This window comes from Balaenoptera borealis (genome assembly GCF_965194805.1).
Source record: "Balaenoptera borealis genome assembly, contig: HAP1_SCAFFOLD_2078, whole genome shotgun sequence".
Taxonomy (NCBI): domain Eukaryota; kingdom Metazoa; phylum Chordata; class Mammalia; order Artiodactyla; family Balaenopteridae; genus Balaenoptera; species Balaenoptera borealis.
In genome coordinates, this window is record NW_028122192.1 from 17,307 (window position 1) to 25,010 (window position 7,704).

Sequence of the window (7,704 nt, forward strand, 5' to 3'; positions counted from 1 at the left end):
AACTTCTCAGGCAACAGCGTTCTAGAATCAAGCCTCATTGATATTCCCAGGACACATTGTTCAAGAATCTAACCTCAGTCATGTTGGCAGGCCACAGGGTTCAACCATCAAACCTCAGTCATGTTCCCAGGAAACAGGGTTCCAGAATCAATCCTCAGTTATATTCCCAGGAAACAGGGTTCCAGAATAAATCCTCAGTCATATTCCCAGTCCACAGGTTTCCAGAACCAAGCCTCAATCAGCTTCCCAGGGCACAGTATTCCACAATCTAAACGGATGTCATGTTCCCAGGTCACAGGTTTCCAGAATCAAACTTCTGTCATGTTCCCAGGGAACAGGGTTCCAGAAACAAACCTCAGTCATGTTACCAGGAGACAGGGTTCCAGAATAAACCTGCAGTCATGTTCCCTGTACACAGGTTTCAAAAATAAAACCCCAGTCATGTTCTCAGGCCACAGGGTTCCAGAATCAAGCCTCACTCATATTCCCTGGCCAAAGGGTTCCACAATCAAACCTCAGTCCTGTTGCCAGGCCACAGTTCCACCATCAAGTCTCAGTCATGTTCCCAGGCCAGAGTGTTCCACAATCAAACCTAAGTCATCTTGCCAGGCCACAGGGTTCAACAATCAAACCTCAGTCATGTTCCCAGGACAAAGGTGTCCAGAATCAAACCTCAGTCATGTTCCCAGGGAACAGGGTTCCAGAACTAAACCTCAGTCATGTTGCCAGGACATAGGTTTCCACCATCAAACCTCAGACATGTTCCCAGGAAACAGGGTTCCAGAATCAAACCATTCTCATGTTCCCAGGCCACAGGGTTCTAGAATCCACAGATGTCATGTTCCCAGGCCACAGGGTTCAAGAATCAATCCTCAGTTTGTTCCCAGGCTACAGGGTTCCAGAATAAAACCTCAGTCATGTTCCCAGTCCACAGGGTTCCAGAACCAAGCCTCAGTCAGGTTCCCAGGGCACAGTATTCCACAATCTAAACAGATGTCATGTTCCCAGGCCACGGGGTTCCAGTATCAGGCATCAGCAATCTTCCCAGTGCACAGGGTTCCAGCAACAAACCTCAGTCATGTTCCCAGGTCACAGGTTTGGAGAATCAAACCTCAGTCATATTCCCAGTCCACAGGTTTCCACCATCAAGCCTCAGTCATGTTCCAAAACCTGAAGGTTCCACAATCAAACCTCAGTCATGTTCCCAGGACACAGGGTTCCAGAATCAAGCCTCACTCATATTCCCAGGCCAGAGGGTTCCACAATCACACCGCAGTCCGGTTGCCAGGCCACGGTTCCACCATCAAGCCTCAGTCATGTTCCCAGGCCACAGGGTTCCTCCATCATACCTCAATCATGTTCCCAGGACACAGGGTTCAAGAATCAAACAAATGTCAACATCCCAGGCCATGGGTTTCCAGTACGAGGCCTCAGTCATATTTCCAGGGCACAGGGTTCCACAATCAAACCTCAGTCATGTTCCCAGTCCACAGGGTTCCAGAACCAAGCCTCAGTCAGGTTCCCAGGGCACAGTATTCCACAATCTAAACAGATGTCATGTTCCCAGGTCACAGGTTTCCAGAATCAAACTTCAGTCATGTTCCCAGGGAACAGGGTTCCAGAAACAAACCTCAGTCATGTTACCAGGAGACAGGGTTCCAGAATAAAACCGCAGTCATGTTCCCTGTACACAGATTTCAAAAATAAAACCCCAGTCATGTTCTCAGGCCACAGGGTTCCAGAATCAAGCCTCACTCATATTCCCAGGCCAAAGGGTTCCACAATCAAACCTCAGTCCTGTTGCCAGGCCACAGTTCCACCATCAAGTCTCAGTCATGTTGCCAGGCCAGAGTGTTCCACAATCAAACCTAAGTCATCTTGCCAGGCCACAAGGTTCAACAATCAAACCTCAGTAATGTTCCCAGGGAACAGAGTTCCAGAAATAAACCTCAGTCATGTTGCCAGGCCACAGGTTTCCCCCATCAAACCTCAGACATGTTCCCAGGCAGCAGGGTTCCAGAATCAAACCGTTCTCATGTTCCCAGGCCACAGGGTTCCAGAATCCACCGATGTCATGTTCCCAGGCCACAGGGTTCAAGAATCAATCCTCAGTTTGTTCCCAGGCTACAGGGTTCCAGAATAAAACCTCAGTCATGTTCCCAGTCCACAGGGTTCCAGAACCAAGCCTCAGTCAGGTTCCCAGGGCACAGTATTCCACAATCTAAACAGATGTCATGTTCCCAGGTCACAGGTTTCCAGCATCACGCCTCAGTCATGTTCCAAGGTCACAGGGATTCAGAATCAAACCTCAGTCCTGTTGCCAGGCCATAGGGTACCACCATCAAACCTCAGTCATGTTCCCAGGCCACAGGGTTCCTCCATCATACCTCAATCATGTTCCCAGGACACAGGGTTCAAGAATCAAACAAATGTCAAGTTCCCAGGCCATGGGTTTCCAGTACCAGGCCTCAGTCATATTTCCAGGGCACAGGGTTCCACAATCAAATCTCACTCATATTGCCAGTCCACAGGTTTCTGCCATCAAACCTCAGTCTAGTTCTCAGGCAACAGGGTTCTAGAATCAAGCCTCAGTCATATTCCCAGGACACATTGTTCAAGAATCAAACCTCAGTCATGTTGGCAGGCCACAGGGTTCCACAATCAAACCTCAGTCATGTTCCCAGGCCACAGGGTTCCAGAATCCAACCGATGTCATGTTGCCAGGCCATAGGGTACCACCATCAAACCTCAGTCATATTCCCAGGCCACAGGTTTCCAGAATCAAACCGATTTCATGTTCCCAGGCAACAGGGTACTAGAATCCAAACCGATGTCATGTTCCCAGCCCACAGGGTTCCACCATCAAACCTCATTCCTGTGGCCAGGCCACAGGGTTCCACCATCAAGCCTCAATCATGTTCCCAAGCCTGAGGGTTCCACAATCAAACCACTGTCATGTTGCCAGGCCACAGGGTTCAACCATCAAACCTCAGTCATGTTCCCAGGAAACAGGGTTCCAGAATCAATCCTCAGTTATATTCCCAGGCAACAGGGTTCCTGAATAAATCCTCAGTCATATTCCCAGTCCACAGGTTTCCAGAACCAAGCCTCAATCAGCTTCCCAGGGCACAGTATTCCACAATCTAAACAGATGTCATGTTCCCAGGTCACAGGTTTCCAGAATCAAACTTCTGTCATGTTCCTAGGGAATAGGGTTCCAGAAACAAACCTCAGTCATATTACCAGGAGACAGGGTTCCAGAATAAAACCGCAGTCATGTTCCCTGTACACAGGTTTCAAAAATAAAACCCAAGTCATGGTTTCAGGCCACAGGGTTCCAGAATCAAGCCTCACTCATATTCCCAGGCCAAAGGGTTCCACAATCAAACCTCAGTCCTGTTGCCAGGCCACAGTTCCACCATCAAGTCTCAGTCATGTTCCCAGGCCAGAGTGTTCCACAATCAAACCTAAGTCATCTTGCCAGGCCACAGGGTTCAACAATCAAACCTCAGTCATGTTCCCAGGACAAAGGTGTCCAGAATCAAACCTCAGTCATGTTCCCAGGGAACAGGGTTCCAGAAATAAACCTCAGTCATGTTGCCAGGCCATCGGTTTCCACCATCAAACCTCAGACATGTTCCCAGGCCACAGGGTTCCAGAATCCACCGATGTCATGTTCCCAGGCCACAGGGTTCAAGAATCAATCCTCAGTTTGTTCCCAGGCTACAGGGTTCCAGAATAAAACCTCAGTCATGTTCCCAGTCCACAGGGTTCCAGAACCAAGCCTCAGTCAGGTTCCCAGGGCACAGTATTCCACAATCTAAACAGATGTCATGTTCCCAGGTCACAGGTTTCCAGAATCACGCCTCAGTCATGTTCCAAGGTCACAGGGATTCAGAATCAAACCTCAGTCCTGTTGCCAGGCCATAGGGTACCACCATCAAACCTCAGTCATGTTCCCAGGCCACAGGGTTCCTCCATCATACCTCAATCATGTTCCCAGGACACAGGGTTCAAGAATCACACAAATGTCAAGTTCCCAGGCCATGGGTTTCCAGTACCAGGCCTCAGTCATATTTCCAGGGCACAGGGTTCCACAATCAAATCTCAGTCATATTGCCAGTCCACAGGTTTCTGCCATCAAACCTCAGTCTAGTTCTCAGGCAACAGGGTTCTAGAATCAAGCCTCAGTCATATTCCCAGGACACATTGTTCAAGAATCAAACCTCAGTCATGTTGGCAGGCCACAGGGTTCCACAATCAAACCTCAGTCATGTTCCCAGGCCACAGGGTTCCAGAATCCAACCGATGTCATGTTGCCAGGCCATAGGGTACCACCATCAAACCTCAGTCATATTCCCAGGCCACAGGTTTCCAGAATCAAACCGATTTCATGTTCCCAGGCAACAGGGTACTAGAATCCAAACCGATGTCATGTTCCCAGCCCACAGGGTTCCACCATCAAACCTCATTCCTGTGGCCAGGCCACAGGGTTCCACCATCAAGCCTCAATCATGTTCCCAAGCCTGAGGGTTCCACAATCAAACCACTGTCATGTTGCCAGGCCACAGGGTTCAACCATCAAACCTCAGTCATGTTCCCAGGAAACAGGGTTCCAGAATCAATCCTCAGTTATATTCCCAGGCAACAGGGTTCCTGAATAAATCCTCAGTCATATTCCCAGTCCACAGGTTTCCAGAACCAAGCCTCAATCAGCTTCCCAGGGCACAGTATTCCACAATCTAAACAGATGTCATGTTCCCAGGTCACAGGTTTCCAGAATCAAACTTCTGTCATGTTCCTAGGGAACAGGGTTCCAGAAACAAACCTCAGTCATATTACCAGGAGACAGGGTTCCAGAATAAAAACGCAGTCATGTTCCCTGTACACAGGTTTCAAAAATAAAACCCAAGTCATGGTTTCAGGCCACAGGGTTCCAGAATCAAGCCTCACTCATATTCGCAGGCCAAAGGGTTCCACAATCAAACCTCAGTCCTGTTGCCAGGCCACAGTTCCACCATCAAGTCTCAGTCATGTTTCCAGGCCAGAGTGTTCCACAATCAAACCTAAGTCATCTTGCCAGGCCACAGGGTTCAACAATCAAACCTCAGTCATGTTCCCAGGACAAAGGTGTCCAGAATCAAACCTCAGTCATGTTCCCAGGGAACAGGGTTCCAGAAATAAACCTCAGTCATGTTGCCAGGCCATAGGTTTCCACCATCAAACCTCAGACATGTTCCCAGGCAACAGGGTTCCAGAATCCACCGATGTCATGTTCCCAGGCCACAGGGTTCAAGAATCAATCCTCAGTTTGTTCCCAGGCTACAGGGTTCCAGAATAAAACCTCAATCATGTTCCCAGTCCACAGGGTTCCAGAACCAAGCCTCAGTCAGGTTCCCAGGGCACAGTATTCCACACTCTAAACAGATGTCATGTTCCCAGGCCACGGGGTTCCAGTATCAGGCCTCAGTCATCTTCCCAGTGCACAGGGTTCCAGCAAGAAACCTCAGTCATGTTCCCAGGTCACAGGTTTGGAGAATCAAACCTCAGTCATATTCCCAGGCCACATCGTTCCAGAATCATACCTCAGTCATTTTCCTAGGCCACATGGTTCCAGAATCAAAACTAAGTCAATTTCCCAGGCCACAGGTTTCCAGAATCAAACCTCAGTCATATTCCCAGTCCACAGGTTTCCACCATCAAGCCTCAGTCATGTTCCAAAACCTGAAGGTTCCACAATCAAACCTCACTCATGTTCCCAGGACACAGGGTTCCAGAATCAAGCCTCACTCATATTCCCAGGCCAGAGGGTTCCACAATCACACCGCAGTCCGGTTGCCAGGCCACGGTTCCACCATCAAGCCTCAGTCATGTTCCCAGGCCAGAGTGTTCCACAATCAAACCTAAGTCATCTTGCCAGGCCACAGGTTTCAACAATCAAACCTCAGTCATGTTCCCAGGGAACAGGGTTCCAGAAATAAACCTCAGTCATGTTGCCAGGCCACAGGTTTCCCCCATCAAACCTCAGGCATGTTCCCAGGCAGCAGGGTTCCAGAATCAAACCGTTCTCATGTTCCCAGGCCACAGGGTTCCAGAATCCACCGATGTCATGTTCCCAGGCCACAGGGTTCAAGAATCAATCCTCAGTTTGTTCCCAGGCTACAGGGTTCCAGAATAAAACCTCAGTCATGTTCCCAGTCCACAGGGTTCCAGAACCAAGCCTCAGTCAGGTTCCCAGGGAACAGTATTCCACAATCTAAACAGATGTCATGTTCCCAGGTCACAGGTTTCCAGAATCAAGCCTCAGTCATGTTCCCATGACACAGGGTTGCAGAATCCAACCGATGTCATGTTCCCAGGCCACAGGGTTCCAGAACCAAGCCTCAGTCAGGTTCCCAGGGCACAGTATTCCACAATCTAAACAGATGTCATGTTCCCAGGTCACAGGTTTCCAGAATCACGCCTCAGTTATGTTCCAAGGTCACACGGATCCAGAATCAAACCTCAGTCCTGTTGCCAGGCCATAGGGTACCACCATCAAACCTCAGTCATGTTCCCAGGCCACAGGGTTCCTCCATCATACCTCAACCATGTTCCCAGGACACAGGGTTCAAGAATCAAACAAATGTCAAGTTCCCAGGCCATGGGTTTCCAGTACCAGGCCTCAGTCATATTTCCAGGGCACAGGGTTCCACAATCAAATCTCACTCATATTGCCAGTCCACAGGTTTCTGCCATCAAACCTCAGTCAAGTTCTCAGGCAACAGCGTTCTAGAATCAAGCCTCAGTCATATTCCCAGGACACATTGTTCAAGAATCTAACCTCAGTCATGTTGGCAGGCCACAGGGTTCCACAATCAAACCTCAGTCATCTTCCCAGGCCACAGGGTTCCAGAATCCAACCGATGTCATGTTGCCAGGCCATAGGGTACCACCATCAAACCTCAGTCATATTCCCAGGCCACAGGTTTCCAGAATCAAACCGATTTCATGTTCCCAGGCAACAGGGTACTAGAATCCAAACCGATGTCATGTTCCCAGCCCACAGGGTTCCACCATCAAACCTCATTCCTGTGGCCAGGCCACAGGGTTCCACCATCAAGCCTCAATCATGTTCCCAAGCCTGAGGGTTCCACAATCAAACCACTGTCATGTTGCCAGGCCACAGGGTTCAACCATCAAACCTCAGTCATGTTCCCAGGAAACAGGGTTCCAGAATCAATCCTCAGTTATATTCCCAGGCAACAGGGTTCCTGAATAAATCCTCAGTCATATTCCCAGTCCACAGGTTTCCAGAACCAAGCCTCAATCAGCTTCCCAGGGCACAGTATTCCACAATCTAAACAGATGTCATGTTCCCAGGTCACAGGTTTCCAGAATCAAACTTCTGTCATGTTCCTAGGGAACAGGGTTCCAGAAACAAACCTCAGTCATATTACCAGGAGACAGGGTTCCAGAATAAAAACGCAGTCATGTTCCCTGTACACAGGTTTCAAAAATAAAACCCAAGTCATGGTTTCAGGCCACAGGGTTCCAGAATCAAGCCTCACTCATATTCGCAGGCCAAAGGGTTCCACAATCAAACCTCAGTCCTGTTGCCAGGCCACAGTTCCACCATCAAGTCTCAGTCATGTTTCCAGGCCAGAGTGTTCCACAATCAAACCTAAGTCATCTTGCCAGGCCACAGGGTTCAACAATCAAACC